The sequence below is a fragment of the Pseudochaenichthys georgianus genome, chromosome 19 (assembly GCF_902827115.2).
Source record: "Pseudochaenichthys georgianus chromosome 19, fPseGeo1.2, whole genome shotgun sequence".
NCBI lineage: Eukaryota > Metazoa > Chordata > Actinopteri > Perciformes > Channichthyidae > Pseudochaenichthys > Pseudochaenichthys georgianus.
Window position 1 is genome coordinate 19,643,834 of NC_047521.1, and position 17,552 is coordinate 19,661,385.

Here is a 17,552-nt window from a genome sequence, read left to right on the forward strand (position 1 = left end):
AGAATCTCTTCACACAGAGGGGGTCACATGTTTTTGTATAAAAGACATGAAAAAGTGGATTTTGCATAATAGGTCCCCTTTAAATAAACATGTAAGAATGAAATTAATACAAATCTAAATCCAGAAGAGAAGAAGTTAGTAGACCATTTCAAGCTTTGCAGGGTTTGAAATTCTCTTTTTTGTCCTCCTGCCATTTTGGAGGTGGATTCCAAATCTACCAGGCTCTGCCATTGTTTATTTTGGCTGGTGAGTGAAGCAACTCCAGCAGCAGCTTTAATATTTTACCAGCATTTGGCTGGTGGTTTGTTTTAATTTTCAACCTTCTGCTGTCGCTAAATTAATGAGCGTATCCTTAACTTTAAGTAGAAAAAAGCACATGTTGTAAAAACACTTTTAGAACATTTCTGGCTACTTTTAATATGGTAAATCATTTTATTTTTTATAAAGAACATTATCTCTAATTTAAATTGCTTCACTGTTCAAATAATAAGTTAATATGTGCCCTTGATTTCATACACATCGTCATATACATCCTTGGTAGTAGATACAACTATGACAATGTTTTTGGTGTTTAATAAACATTACTTTATAATGTTTATTAAAAGAGTGTTGTTTATTAAAATGGGTTTTGACTTTATTGTTGTGGGTAGAATCTGTTTCGGAGAAAATGTCAAATTATTTAGATGGAAAATATATTCGTAGCCATATTGCAGCGAACAATAAACCAGCACAAATATTTTCTTTTGATCACTTTAATATAAAACAATTGAACATATGTAGCTGTAATCTATATCAAATTGTAACATGTATCCTGTACAATTCAATAAATGTAACCATTTGTGTGGCTATATATAATAAACAAGAGCTTGACATTAAGTCAATGGTCATATTGCTGAGTCATTGTTAACATGTTGTTCATTACAATGACCCGATTATCATGGGCAGGGCCGTCCCTGGCCAACACGAGGCCCCACGCAAAGTTATATGATGAGGCCCTCTGTTTCACGAGCGTCGACGGGGGGGGGGGGGGGGGGGTTTGCTAGTGGAGCGCCGCATGCATAGTTGCGCCGTATTTTTGGTAGTTGAGGCACACTCCGCAAGATGAGGCCCCACACAGTCTGCATGATCGGCTTGTAGGGAGGGACGGCCCCTGGTCATGGGCACAAGAGATATAAAGTTCTGGAAGACAATATGGGAACTGTGCAATTAGACGACTTCAACCAATTAAATCTGCTGCCTGGATCAAGCTGCTATAAGCTTTAATCTGCCGCTAACTTTATCCAGCAGCTGTCTGACATGTAAAGGCCGTGAGAACTTGTATTTGATTAAATTGCACGTATTGTGTGCAGTTATCTATCCACTGGGTGGGAGTTGGGCCACCCTCCTCCCCTCACTGCTCGCCAAGATAAGAGCTGAAAAACCACAAATGTTTCATCTAACACCCGATCCACTCTCAACTTGTTCACAACAGAAACTTGTTGTACAGACGAGAGTAGGTGAAATTACATTCAATATTCAAGAAAGTCTGCATGACAATGTCTTTGAGTGATAAGCAACCGACAGAGAACGAGAGTCTAAAACGGAGCAAAGAGAAGCAAAAGAAGGAAGATGCCTGGAAACCAGATGGACCCTTTTTCTATGGTTTGTGTCTTAGTATAAGTGTGAATGCATTTGTGTATTTTAATATGTGTGCTAGTTTGTGTTTGTGACTATTTGAACTCTCGCAAACATGCTTATTGTTGTATTGTATCATGAAACAGGTAAATGTGTCTATCATAACAACCAGTTTTGGCTGCAGGAACAAAGATGACGCCTGCTGCTGTGTGCCGGTCAAAGATCAATCTTCTTGAAAAGATTATAATGTAACTTGTCCTTGCCTGTCTTGTTCTGCCCTAAAGCTGGACTCTCTTCCTGAGTCGAAGCAGCAGGAGATCCAGAAAGCCCTCCACCTCTTCTCCTTGGGCCCAACTCTGCCCTAGACCCTGCAGCAGGCCAAACAACACACTTACCACTTCTGGGAAACACAGCCTGTCCCCAGACTGGGTGAGAAGAGATAACTGTTCCAGCTATTGTTTGTTGGTGTCCTCTGAAATGAAAGCATTGGCTCAAATGTATAACAAAGGCAAAAGTAATATGCTTTTTTGCTTTCTGTGACAGAATAAGAAGAGAACGTTGATCCCAGTCAAACATTTGTTAGCTAAATATAAGGCAATAGCCAGCAGCTTTTCCGGGGACAGTCCCCGTTTGAAACTGTCCCCGGAAATGTCCCCGTTTTTTAATATACGTTAAAATACATAGCATGGTGAAATAAAAACGTTTCATGTCAGGAAACACTGGGTAAACAGACTGTGGTCAAGCCAGCCCCTACTTCGGAAAAATCAGTCAAGCCAGCCCGCACGTTGTATTGCGGTGCGCGAATACAATGCATTACGGTAGAGGCCTGTAAAAACTGCCTTCAAAATAAAAGCGTTTACTCGGTCAATAACAAATATACCTAAAAAACACACCAAACATATTCGTATATAGGCTACTGGATCTTAAATTAAGAAATATGTACAATATAATGTGATCAATAATACTTTAAAAACAAACTACGTATAACTACCACATTATAACTGAGTGAATGTAAAATGTAAGTATGCAGTTATGAAGACATATCTGACATTTCCACTGGATGACTAATTTCAATTGATGTTGACACCATCTCAGAACACTCCTAAAATAACATTACTTTCTGAAGCGCAATTTAAAATGTATGCTGTTTAAAATCTCAAATTAGTTCTATTGTCCATCTATATTTTGATTATTATTTAATGGAAACTGTCCAAAATCAAAGAGTCATTCGTTAAATACTTATTTCACTTCAGGGTGATAGCAGGAGACCCCATCTAGTCAATCAGAGAAAATCAGGACAATCTGATGTAGAGTTTCAAAATAAAATACTTTTGAAATCTCATATATGGGCTATCGTCCTTCTGTTTTTATACAAGAATAAATAAAAAACTGTCAAATGATCAAAGACTTATTTCACTCCAGGGTGATAGCAGGACACCCCATCTAGTCACTCAGAGAGAATCAGGACATTATGATGTAGAGTTTCAAAATAAAAGACCTTTGTAGTCTCATATATGAGCTATCATCCCTCTATTTTTAGATAAGAATAAAACAAAAACTATCCAGTATCAAAGACTTATTTCACTTCACGGTGATAGCAGGACACCCCATCTAGTCAATCAGAGAGAATCAGGACAATCTGATGTACAGTTTCAAAATAAAATACCTCTGAAGTCTCATATATGAGCTATGGTCCTTCTGTTTGTATCCCACAGTTAAAATGTTCGAATTACATTGAACCAGAATTGTCCCCCTTTATTCTTTAACAGTGAAGAAAATTGGATATGTTAATGATATATTGACCGCAAAACTCAAAATGTCCCCGGTTTTCATTTTGAAAATCTGGTCACCTTAACATAACCCTTAAACCGTAAACATTTATTTTTCTATACTTTACGATTTTGTTGTCAGGCTAGCTGTTTATCTTTATTCCAGTGTTTATGTTGGCCTACTAGCTGCCGTCAAAAGCTTTAAAAGACAGATTTAAAGGTGGGACCTTCTTTTTGTTCTAACTCTCCTTCAACAAGCACATTCATATTTGTAAAAGGCTAAAACGAGCTTTACAATATAAGAATATTTGACATTTACTGAGAGAAAAAAGAATAATGCAAACCCTTCCAAGCTACTTCTATCAATTTATTGGACACACAGTCTTACTTTTTTACAATCACATTAGAATAAACATCTGTGAGCAGACATGGTCTCATATTCTTCCCAGTAGTGCATGTGTATAGTAAGGACCATTAGACACAAAAAATACAAGAGGCACTCCTCAAACATTGCTCTGCCCTTAACTCTACTTCTGATTACAGCCGTTGCATACTAATTATTACAGAGCATCCATTTAAAAAAAAGCCATTACCAAAAGTTGATAAATCATTCACTGTAATTACAACATTGAGAATTAAGTTATGATTTACTTCAATTGTTTTTCTTCATACTTGTGTCCTCAGGTGACAGTGTTGAGACTCATGGTCCAATAGTAGAGGGTGAAGCCAGTGTGCGTATGGAGCCCTACTCTCTACCTCAAGGTTTATCCTGGGACACTTTGGACCTGAGCAACCCCTCTGTGGTAACTTACTGTTATAGTAGTTATTGTTACAACATTAGAAACTTGATCACACATATCTGTCTGATTTGGGTCTTTAAGATGTAAGGAACTGTATTTTTCTTAGTATGAGGTAAAAAAAAAAAAGACTGAAATCTTGGAAAATTCATATCATTTCAGTTGAAAGAGCTATGCACTCTGCTCGATGAGAACTACAGGGAGGAGGATGACAACACTATGAGATTTGAGTTCTCTTCGGATTACCTTCAATGGTAAACTTCAATGTATATCAGCAAAAATGTGTGTGTGTAACAGTGTGTGAGCCTTTATGTGCAAGAGTGTTTGAGTATGTATATCTCCCACATTACAGAACCCATCAGCCTAATATTTTTTTGTGCTCATTTATGACAGTAGCCTATGCTAAAATAACACTTGTGGTTGTTGTTGTTATTCACACATATTTTATTGACTGTTTTATCTTATCGAAAAACAAGTCTGTTGTCAGGGCTCAAAAACTGACAAACATGGAAAAGTTTGGTCTTATTTTCTACTAAAGTTAGGCACGATAGAAGATTATTAAACCCTGTTTTAGTTATCTTCACCACCATCTTGACTTAAAGGTTGCCGTGATTGACAATTAAGGTCATCTAGTGAAAATGACCATACTCTGTTTGAGCCTGGTCTTGAATTAAAACACCTGAAACCTCTCATTACAACTGCAACACGACTGTGTGAGTTGCACTAACGTATTTAATTTGTTTTGAGTCTAACAACATCCTTTTTCCCCACTCCACATTCCAGTCTGACCACCTGACATGCCGTTATCAGTTACAAGCCGGCTACTCTAGTCCCACCGCTGCCTTTTGCCTCTGTGATCTGCATAAACGGTATCTCTGCCTTCAGGAAACACTTACTTCAAAACATAATTTAGTTTGATACGAATAATTAACATTCGTATGGCAGGAACTGGCACAGGTATTTGGCCCTAAGGTTAAAGAAAGCTGCTGTGCTTATTCAGTTGAGTCATCTCGAGCTCAATTATTTTATTAGAAATGATCTCTAATCAGAGTTTGTTGAACTTCCCCTGCATGTTTTCACAGATTCATGTTGCAGACAATGTGATTCTCTTTCTCAGGGCTTTACAACCTCCTAACTGGCTGGCTCAGTGGCACTGCGGTGTGCGAGTAGACTCAAATAAAAAGTTAGTCGGCTTCATTGCTGCTCTTCCCGCAGATGTCCGCATTTATGAGACGTGAGTAGCTCATGAATATATGGAACGAAATGTGAAATATGAGCAGTATTAGTATTCAGAGCACTTTCTGACAAAAAATTAAGCAATTTTAACTGCAAGTGTCTCAATGCAAATGCTTATAATGTGGTGTCCTGCAGGGAGAAGCGGATGGTGCACGTCACATTTCTGTGTGTTCATAAGAAGCTGCGCCTCAAGCGGATGACTCCTGTTCTGATCCGAGAGCTCACCAGACGAGTCAACCAGCAGGGCGTCTTCCAGGCTGTCTACACAGCTGCCTTAGTGCTACCCACACCCCTGAGCTCCTGCAGGTAGTAGCTGATGCACAGGGTGGATTCACATTGATCTGAATCCACCCTGTGCGTGAAGCCACGATTAGCACTTTTAAAGACGCTGAAAAAACGTTTTAATATGGGGGATATATTCTCTGCCAAAGGTCACAAGAAGTTTGGTTATTTCAAAGGGCAGACTTTTGTTTATGTATTTGCTTTGTTTACTTGTTTAAAACAGCACAGTGCATTTGGAGGAAGGTGATGTAACATTTTAAAGCTGATCTAATCACACCAATAAGCAGATATGCATATAGAGTTAGAGAGCTAGAGTTTCTTTGAAACCCAAAATGTTTCTATGGTAATGGCACGGTGGAATGTCACTAAGTACATTACTCAAGTACTTTAGTATGATAGATTATAATATGTTATGATGCATAGCAGTATATACAGTATTTACAATTGGTTCCTTCTTTACCTGCTGCAGCATTAAAGCAATGAACACAAGAACAATTATAATACAATCATTCACTTGGTACTTTTGTAATCTTATTTTGTTGGCAACTTGAGTTTTTCTCTCGTAAGTGTGTTGTTAGTGAGTGTTTTTGAGAGTTTGATTTTAAGCATTGTTCTGCCTTTACTGTTCTAACCAAATAACAAAATGTTATCCTTTAGGTACTGGCATCGCCCTCTGAATCTCCGAAAGCTGGTCTGAAGCAGAACATGAGCCTGCAGAGAGCTGTGAAGTTCAACCGTCTGCCTGATGTGAGTGTGTGCTGCCACCTACAGACAAAACACATCAGTGCCAATACAGTCTGTCATTGGCCTGATATGACTTCAACTGATTGACGAAGAGTCTTAATACACAATGTTAAAGGCAAGACATAACAAGCAAAAAACAAAAGAAAGTTCATGCACTGGTACATTTTGAAGTGTTTGAACAATGTTTGCTTCCTGTTACACATCTTTTTTCATATTATAGGAAAAGAACAACCAAAAATAAAACTTTTCTTACAATTATTTTTTTCTTCTCAGACTCTAAACCAGAAATTACCACTTCAGTGACACACAAACCTTTCATTTTCATTCCTATCAATATTCTAAAGGTTTTCACAGAGACTTTTATACATTCATGGTGAGATTTATATACATTTGTAACCTTGACTATAATATGTCAACAAAATGAAACAAGAATTTTGTAACCTGTCTTTATTTAATGTTGATATTTATGTGCTGGAAATGTATGCAAATAAGCTCATATTTAATAAGAAAATGCCTCAAATAATTTACATTTTTAAACAGAACATTTCAGAAATCATGTAATATGAAAAAGAAAATCTTTATGTAAATGTAATCAACTGGTGGAGGTTTCATTCTGATATACATTAGTTCAAATGAAACCATTTTCTCCTGCAGTTTCTCCAACTAAAGAATTGGTTTTAAAACATCAGGAATTTGTGATGAAAAGCATCCATATACTGAAAGTCTGTTTTGTTTTTCCTCCTCTCTTCCAGGTGACAAAGACCCCAGGTCTGCGCCGTATGACTGAGGAAGATGCTGCGGGGGTTCACTCTCTGCTGCAGGCTAACCTCGGCAAGTTCCACCTCAGCCCCATGTTGTCTTTACGGGAAGTAGAGCACTGGCTGTTGCCGAGGGAGAATGTGATCGACACCTATGTTGCGCAGGTCTGACCTTACAATTTGTCGATTCAAATATTTAATTACTAAACGCTTTCCTTACAAAAAAATCTCTACTGCATTATTTATTAACACATTCCTATCCCTCCTCACACACAGGGTGATGATGGCACACTGACCGACATGGTGAGTTTCGACAGTGTCTCCTACAGGGTGCTGAATCATCCTGTGCACACTGACCTGAGAGCAGCTCATCTCCTTTACGTTACCTCGACCGCCACAGACCCGGTCGGCCTCATGGAGGACACGCTGGTCCTGGCTCAAACTGTGAGTGTCAGAATAATAACCCCCCTCATTTAAAAAGAGCTCAAGGTGTTTGACTTTTAACCTAACCTGGAAACATACGAATAACTTAGCTTACATTCCCTCCAATCTGCATATGTGAAGTTAAATAATCATTTTTAAAAGACACAATTATATGTATTAGCGTTCGTATTTCTGTTTAATAAGTGTATATTTGATTTACTATGATTATTAACAATTAAATGATGTTTTTCGTCACTGACAGAAACGTTTTGACATCTTCTTTGCTCTCAATGTGATGGATAACCAGAGTTTCCTGGAGAACCTCAAGTTCAGCATCAGTGACAAGAGCCTTCATTACTACTTGTACAACTGGATGTGTCCTACTATGAGCCCAGACAAGGTACTGCATAATGTAATATCTCCATCTGCCAAGAAACTTTACTATACATTACTATCATATTGGATTATTGGTCATTTCAAGCACTTCATTTGAGTGCAATTTAAATTACATAACTATCAAATCTCACCATTACTGAAGTGTTGGATCCAAGTAAGGGCCTGATTCAAGCAGGATAAGGTTTGATCAACTGTTTATTATCTTGATGTGTGATATTGTACACTTTCAATACCATAAAGTAAGACTGGTAGAAATTATTTTACTACAGCTTAAAAATCAGTAACCTAAAATAACTAGTGCAAACACAAACACTACTGTAAGTTTAGTGCAGGATAATTGTTGTGTTTAATAGCTGCCAGTCATCAGTAACTCATAATGGTGAAAGTAATGCCTGTATGTTTTTCAGGTGGGCTTGGTGTTGCCCAACTAACCTGCCACTAAAAGGAGACAGAGTGAAGAAGATAAATGGAACACAGTGATTTGCAGGAAATTGGGAATCAAACTGCATGCCCAGCATTGATGACGTCTAAAATGGAGAAACTGTAAAACTGAAACACACTAAAAAGTCAATAAAATAAAAATAATTCCATTTGTTTTCATCACCCGGATGTCAGCAATTTATTGGGTTCAGTGTTATTGTGAACTTCTGCGTGCATGCCACCTAATATCAAAGCTACCAATACTGATTTGATTAAAGAACAAGGTCATTTATCATTCTCACTTAATGCACATATAAGATCACAAACTGGCAGACGTCAACGCAATCATCTTAAGCCACATTAAACATCATGTGAAACAAAAAGCAATATGCATGCTTTTGAAAAATCAGAAAGCATGTTTTTAAAAGTGTAACCCCTTACACGCATTATAAAAAAGCTACCAAGACAAGATGCTTTAGTATTTAATGCTCTTACAAATATAACATCTGTCTCTTCCAAGTCAGCTTGTCACTCTGTCTTTGTGTAACTTTACATGGAGAAGAAGAAGAAAGCTGATCTATTCACATAATTTCAGAGTATCATGCTTATTTCTGACTGAACCCATTTTAGCGTATTTCTCAGAAAGAAAGAGTCATTTTTATCAGCAGGAACTGATTACTAGTCATAAATCCTCGAGGTAACGTTGTCTAAATACAAACAGCAGGGGGCATTGCGACCTTAACATTATTGCGATCCTTTTTAATGGTGTCGATAAACAACAACAGATGGAATGTAGATGTGGGTTTTCTCCGGAAGTTTTTCCTTGTACGATGTGAGGGTCTTAGGACAGAGGGTGTCGTATTGTCATACTGATATTCTGTACAAACTGTGAAGTCCACTGAGACAAATGTAACATTTGTGATATTGGGCTATATACATAAACATTGATTGATTGATTGATTGATTGATTGATTGATCACCTGCTTTGCATGTTATTGATGCGTTTGATAATCACAAACATAAATCCAGTGTGTGTTAGACAGAGAGCAAATAAAGCCATAGAAAGATAGATAACAGGTCGACAAATCTACCTTTACGATGCTTTCAAGGGCTGTGAAATAAATCCTGCTACTACGAATAGCCTGCAAGTCAAGCTAACACAACTAGAATCGTGTTATTGTACATGTAGCTCTCGTGTAGATGATGCAAAACGAAATACTTAACATTTTTACTGTCGATCAGTAGTGCCCACTGCCCACCCAGATTGTCCTTCGCCTATATGGTGCAAAGATACATTTAAGGGGTGAAACATTCTTCATTTGGAAATAAAGAAGAAAAAACGAAATCAATATTTTGTCCTACTTTTTTTGTGTGTAAAACATTGGATATTTTTTTACATTTCATCAAATAAAGCCACTTTTTACATTAACAGAATTCACATTTGAATATCATGCAAATGACTCAAATTATTATATTTTCAAAAGCTCCTTTACGTTTAAATAAGTAAGTACAAGAAGCCTATCTAAAGTTTAAGAATGTGAAAACGTCTCTAGAATGCATTTGAATGTTCACTTACAACTTTTGTTAGGCTGCGTATAGACCAGTCTATGGTATAGACCAGGGGTGTCAAACTCAATTTCATCGCGGGCCACATCAGCATTATGGTTGCACTCAAAGGGCCGGTTGTAACTTTAAGACTATATAAAAATACATATAAATATATCATATATATAAAATAATGTATTATATTACATCATTGCCTCTGCATTGGATTATCATCGGATAGGGTAATAACTTCATAATTAACTACATCTGAAAGCAGAAGTCTAGGGCAAGTCTCTTCAGTGCGTATGTCCCAAAATGATTTAAAAAGAAAAGCCACATTCTGGAGAAAAAATAAATAGAAGTGACATTTTGAAATAAAAATCTAATTCTGAGAAAAAGGAATTCTATCAAAAAATGCATATTTTGAAGAAAAAAAGGCAAATTCTGAGAAAAAAGTCATATTTGAGATGCATTGTGGGACATGTAGTTTATGGGCAACGTGCTTCTGTAGCATGTAACCGTATAATAAACATATTATATTATTTGCAAGCTCTTGTGGGGCCACATAAAATGAAGTCGCGGGCCGAATGTGGCCCCCGGGCCTTGAGTTTGACACCCCATAGACAAAGTCAACATTTGAATACCACATTAACCAGAAGCTCGTGAACGCACCACCTCCCTGAGTTTGGACCAATCAGAAGCGAGTAGTCATTTTAAGTTTGAAGTTACCGGACCTGTCTGCTGCTGCTCTCACTGTCTGCACCCTGCCCGGGCAGGACAGAGCCGTATCTCTTCGGTGAAGGATGGGTAGAGCAAGCTGAACTATTTAAAAAAAAAAAAAAAACAGAAGAAGCAAAGTGTCGATATATATCTATTTGTCTTTCCTTCTCGTCGAGGACTCGCTCGGGCTGAACGTTAGTGACGTGTTGCGGTTAGCTTTGTCAGGAACTTTACAAAACATACGTGCTGTTAAAACCTCAGTGTGCTATTTAGTTTGAACAGCTGTCTAACACGGCTCCAACAGTCTTATCTCCGTGGATGTTGTGTATGCTAACCTCCATGAAGAATTGCAGGTATGTTATGCACGACATGAATTGACAGTTTACGTTGCAACATTGTTATGATTGCATTGTTGCAGCGCATGTTACTATGAGGCACTAAATGCAAGCTTCCTCTGAACATATTTCACAGGTGTATGAGGAAATGCTAATCAGTGCGAGTCATATGTTTCGCTACAAATTGTTAAATTCAAGGTCGAGGAAATGTGTAGTTTTGTGTGGAAACGATGTCACGAAGTCTCAAGTCTGTCATTGCATGTGTCATGGTAGTTTCCAGCATTATTCATCATCCTAGCTCTTAAGAAAACAATGGTCACAAAATAAATGCATGCTTTTTGTCATGCTTGTGCCTTTTCCTAGCTGCAGCCTATGACATATATTAATACTCCATCGAATGCAATTGTTTCTGTCGCTGCTTGTGACATATCAATGGACAGAAAGACCACGCCAGCTGGTTTGATCCATTCACCCACTGTCTTCATTTAGAAAATTGGTCACCAGAGACATTTTCTAACGACTCAGTCCCTTTGCAAACAGTGACAGAGAGGAGTGAGCTGTCGGGGTTGAGTTCTGCAAAACCACCTGTGAAAACAAAGTGATAAGAAAGAGTGTGCGAGCATAAATGACTGTCACTCTATACCCTTATTTTTCAACTCCTACAGCCTACAGTAATGTCACAAGTTGGCACAACATAGTTTGGAATCAGAGTCATGTTTATCGGTGTCAAACTTCCCGAGCTATGCAAATACTTGCAAACTGCTTGGTTAATGTCGGTGTACATGGATGAGGCGTATTTGATTTTCCTTTGAGATGGTGGCGAATGTGAGGTGTAGCCTTTGTTTATTCAGGGTGTATTTCGTTCAGCAGTCATTTAAACTTGGTCTGGCTCTTATCACTTGTAAACAGGCTGCACATTCAAAAGCTTATGTTTAAATGTGCTAAACATAAGCTCACCAACATATGTTTTGGTGAGAAAAATGGTGTAATCTGATCTTCATAACGGTGTGTCTTCAAACTTGAATGTGTAAAAGTGCAACCATTCATTCGAAGAGTACGTGTTACTCTTGTTAAGCTTCATATCCGAGGGCTATGGTATTTGGGGCTTGCTAGACTGTATTTTTCCTCAATGTACGGCATCTTTATGGCCTCTGTCACAACAGGTTCACCTGCCTCAGCCAGTCGGTGTTGAGCAACAAGAAGACTGATGCATACCTTGATAAGACAACTCTATTTGTCAGACACTGAGCAAGATGACACATGTTACACTTTAACTAATTAACAACACCCAGCTTATTTGTGTTACTGTTGTTGTTGAGAAATAACAAAAAGGTAGTATTAACTCAGTACTATCTTGAGCAGAACAAGCAGGGTGTGGCTCCTGTCATGCTAACATACATTCTGCTGCTCTTTACCTGCCTCTCCTTTGGACCGTGTAAAGACCCCAAACAAAGAGACATACGCTCCATTGTTGTTGAACAGAGGTGAGTATTATGTGGTTATCATTCACCTGAACGCCTCGTGCCAGACTGGGGGGGTGGGTTTGTGTTGCCTCTGCAGGGATTGTGTTACCGTCGAGAGGGCTTTTGAGGTGTGGATGTGGGATCCTGCTGCAGTGACTGACTTGTCTTGATCTTCACTGGAACATCAACTTGTTATTCTTTAAAATAGCACATTTAAACTGTACATCATGTGTCAATGCCTGAACTGCTTATATTATGAGAAAGCAAGGAATGCAGGGGTTTTAATGACAGTGGTGTTGTTTTTTAATTCTGAGGACTTTTCCTCCCCCTAAAGCTTCAGATCAGTTAATTCAGAGGTTCCAAAACCTATTCTCCAAATAGCAAACTCCAAACTATAGTACATGCTCCTACATACACACAATTCATTGCTAACAACAGATGTACTCAGAATGTGCCAAGTTATGAAGGTGTGGGTGTGAGATTTTATTTGGTACGCTGAGTGAAGAGAGATCCAAAATATACACTTGTGCCTCAATTTAGTATTAGATGATCAACGATTTACTTTTGTGGACTGGGTATGTCATGCTTTCATTGCTTTTTACATTTTTGTATAGAAGAATTTCCCCCTAATCAGTCGTTCTGCACATTATGTTGTTATATAGATTAGTATATTGCACATTCTTCCACACGTGTTACTTAACAGTTAAATGACAAGATACTTGAGCTGCGAAACTTGGCTGCACAAAGTCAAACACGAGATCCACCACTCAACCCCATCCTTCCCTTCCGACCTATCCTCTCTCCACATCTCTCAGAATGGTTGGATGTCAGCTGCACTGCCAAAAGGTTCTGCCATACAAATATTTATACAAAGCAGAAGCGAAGTGACAATGTGAGCAATAGGAGCTCCACAGGGAAAGTACTGGGGGTTACCCTCAGGCTAATCTCCACTAAGACATGTTTATAAACCTAGCTAGCAGTTAGAGTGGACCGCTTCCAGCTTCGTCACCAAGACGCTAACTGTATTTGGTCAGCCACCGCACAGCGAGGTCCACTTCAATGACGTCGTTAACCCGTGTAATATTTGCATGGCACATAAACACATGGTTGTACTTCAGACTTTCATTTGATTCGCACACGCATAACCGTTTCCATGTGTAGGGGCAGCACAGGGCTTCTCTCCATGCTAGTTTTGACTTTGTTTTAGCTCAGTGCCAGAGCAGAATTTCCTCTGACACCATCATCAACTAAAAAACAAAAAGCCTCTGGGAAAAACACCAGTGTATTCAATCTCAGTCAAAACAAGTACGGTTATGAGCAGCTTTTTCTGTGCATGTCAACCAGGGTTTAGAGCCTTCATGCGCATGCGAGTGACAGATGTTGCCATGAAACCATCCATTAGTAAAACATGCACTTAAGAAACGCATATTTGTAAACTATATGTAGGGATATAGTCAGAGCAGTGTGGTTAAATACAGCAACATTTGAATCTATAAGGGGATGTAAAGGTTGCCTTAAATCTATCCTTAAGGACCAGTTTACCGAGAGTATTTAAATGGTACTGCACTCTTTCTGCCTGTTCTTAGTTTAATTGCCCATACATTGTGGTTTTAAACATGTTTGTGCTTTATCATCATGAATATGAAGCTGGTTAGCTAAACATAAAGACAAGATAAGGAGATAGCTATCCTGGATTTGTCCCAATGCAATACAATGTTCCTACAATGCATCTCAAACCAAATAGATGGCTTTTATTATTTTTTTAATCTAAAAAAGTCAAATGTGAAGCACATTAAGTCCTGATTTATGTGCTGGGAAACCTTTCGGCTGGGAACAGTGACTCAGCGGTTGCTATTCAATGAGCGGAAACGTAAGTCTTAATACTCCGCCACATAATCTCCAGAAACCAAACTTCGACTTTGGTATGGATTTAATAAAGGAGATATAAAGGGTTAATTAATGGGCTTAAGAGGTATTTCACCTTCAGGGTTCCAGCCTTGTGTGCTAAACTAAAGCTAAGCTAACTGGCGGCTGGCTGTACTGTAGCTCCATATACATACATTTAAAAAATAAAAAAAAAGATTTTAACACATGCATTTTCCTTTTCTGATATCATATTATATAAATAAAGGCATTATACATCATCTTTATGTCTTGGATTTCAACGTTTATATCTATTTTTCGCCATTTCATAATACAATTTCAAGGAAAAGCTAACCGCCTCAGTACCGCTTACCATAGTGTTCCTCCATGTGCGTCTTTTCCACTTACAAGAGTTTAGGTGGCATTACATGCTTAATACCCTTACTGTTAATGCTCCATCTCCCAGCCATGACCCATCCCCCTGCTGTAGCAGACCCCCTTCACTCACCCCCTGCCCTGCGGCATTCCAGCTGTCCAGATGGTGTCTGCTCTGCACTGTGGACACCAGCGAGGGAGAGCGAGAGAGAGAGAGAAACCCCACTGGCAGGATTCACCGGATGACAGCCCCCCCTCTCTCTTTATGTCGCCCTCACTTTCTGCTCACTCTTACATGGGGACATTCTGGGGATGAAGTCCATGTTGATAAGTTGTTGGCAGGCGAGAAAATGTCATTAGTTGCTAAGGCGAGACAGCTCAGTATTTACTCTGGAGTGAACTGAAAGAGGGAATCACTCATTTCTGTGTCCAACCCCAAGTGTTTATATAAGGAAGTGCATGCTTTTTACACATAAAGTCATACCACAGGCAAAACATGTGCGAAAAATAAGGATTCAGAGTAGAGTAATTGTTATGAACTTGTCTTCAGTAACTAGTCCAATTTAAAATCAGGAGTACATGGAATAGGAACACATTGAACAAAACATTAGTTCTACTCAAAGTAACACGCCTAGTTCCAGTTTTAAAAATAGTTGAAACGGCTTGCTTTGCGTGTTCGGGTGAATGCCTCGGTCAATTTGCAAATGTTTCACTCTTTCCATCAGAAGTTGGCAAATGTAGTGCACCTGAAGTGTTGCTGGAGTGAGGCAATGCTTTCCGTGTGTTGGAGTGAAACAAAGGGTAGCAATGGGTGTGAGGGTAGGGGCTTTAACTGTAGCTACTACGTGTGTGTGTGTGTGTGTGTGTGTGTGTGTGTGTGTGTGTGTGTGTGTGTGTGTGTGTGTGTGTGTGTGTGTGTGTGTGTGTGTGTGTGTGTGTGTGTGTGTGTGTGTGTGTGTGTGTGTGTGTGTGTGTGTGTGTGTGTGTGTGTGTGTGTGTGTGTGTGTGTCCAGCTAGATAAAGCCCCATAAACCCCACCCTTCCTACTCCACTCTCCAGCCTCCATGATTGCAGCCTTGTTGGAGAGCCAGTGTGTATTCCTGCCTGTTGTCATTCTTCAGCTGTGTGTGTCTGTGTGCACTTCAGTGTGTATTTCTGTGTGCGTTTGCTTGTTTGCCTTCCCATACGTCACATTTAATGGCTCCTTTTGAGTGCCGCAAACAGAAAGCCGGAAGGCATGGACAAAGAACTAGCTTGTAAAAAAAAAAAAAAGAAGAAGAAGAGGAAAACACAGATGCTTCTCTGTGTTAAACTTCATAGCTCTATTGAGTTTGAAGGATGTGTGCTCTTGTCCCCCTTGACAATGATTCCAAGGAGGGAAAGCATCACACTTTCTTCCCCTGGTGACAATGGTAGCTCCGCCTCCAGCAGGTCGGTACAGTTTTTACAGTGTCAGTTACTTCGGTAAAGCAGAGTGCAGGCATGAGTACCCGGGGGGTTGTTATGTCAACTGGCTCTCGGGTGACTGGCTGCAGTCAGCAGGACCTTTGGTAAAAGGGATTTCAGGGAGTTTGTGTCTGTGTGAGTAAGAGGGGAGAGAGAGGGGAGAGAGGGGAGAGAGAGGGGAGAGAGGGGAGAGAGAGATGGATTAGTCTCAGGCCCTGTTTTCGCCCCATTCTCGTCCCTCTGCAGCAGCAGCAGATCTCGCCCTACCCTCCGCCCCGTACCACCAGACTGGGGCCCCTTGGCACCCTGGAGACACTTGCCCCACAAAGCCATCACATCCACCCCCCACAAAAGCCCATTCTCTCCTCGATCCTTTCTAACCTCTGATCTCTGCAGTCCTCTTGTTGTTTCCACCCTTTCCTTTTCTGTATCCTCAACCAACCAAACTCTTCTTTCTGATTTTCCTTCTCCTATCGCCTCGTCCCTTTCTTCCACTTCTTCCCTGTTTTTCTATGCAGCTCCAATCCAGGGGAGAGTTGAATCATGTGAGTGATGGGCTTTAGCCATGTTAGACAGACGCACCCCCACTGTCATCCTTTGATGCTCTTTATTAGTGAAAGCCCGTTTCAACAGGATGAAGTGTTGTGAGCTTCGACAATTGCAATTGAAACGTCACTCTTCCAGAGGTTCCTAGGCAGTGTACTTAAACTGCCTTAAGTGCTCAATGATTGGTTTTAAATGACAAACACATTGGCCACTCAGCATGTGATTGATTGTTGTATGAGGGTAGCTTAAAATAATGTGACACACCCTGGACCCGCCCCCACTCCTTGGCTGGTTTCTGGTGCGTTTGTTTACCCGTATGGATCTGTTTGAAGCCAGTGCTTAATTTAAAAGATGGAGTTATTGGATTAGCGACGGGTGACCCGTACTCAGGCCTACATGCTTTCAGTCGTTGATCCCATGACCTGGTTGTAGTCATGCACACCCATGCACACAGACATGCAATATACACTTCACAAACCGTAGGACACTGAGACCGATGAGACCAAAACTATTACCTCTTTCCCGGACGGTAAAATGTTTATTTATGGTGCAAAGTTGTGCATTTTATCATGAGGATATATGGAGATTGCCATGTGTTTTGGCGCAGTGGTTAGAGCGTTGATCATCAGATCAAGGGCCGTTGGTGAACTCCAGTTCGAAACCCGCCTCGGCCGCCACTGCGTCAGGCCGTTGTGTCCTAGGGCAAGACACTCTACCCGCTTTTGCTCCTGTGGGTAATGTCCACAGTAATGACATTTACATGTCTAATATGTGTAATATGTAATTGTAAAGCGCTTTGAGCACCTGTAAAAGCGCTCTA

The 17,552-nt window shown here is 39.7% G+C and overlaps 1 protein-coding gene and 1 pseudogene across 2 annotated transcripts in view; both read left to right on the forward strand.

Moving 5' to 3' along the window:
- Positions 1-1,474: 1,474 nt before the first annotated feature.
- Positions 1,475-9,734, forward strand: LOC117464504 (glycylpeptide N-tetradecanoyltransferase 2-like; annotated as a pseudogene).
- A 998-nt stretch (positions 9,735-10,732) lies between these two features.
- svild (supervillin d) overlaps positions 10,733-17,552 on the forward strand; it is a 53,691-nt gene continuing 46,871 nt past the window's right edge. For both annotated transcript variants that reach the window (XM_034106839.2, XM_034106840.2), the window contains exon 1: positions 10,733-11,057. The gene's annotated coding sequence lies outside the window, so the exon portion shown is untranslated. The remainder of the gene's footprint in view (positions 11,058-17,552) is intronic.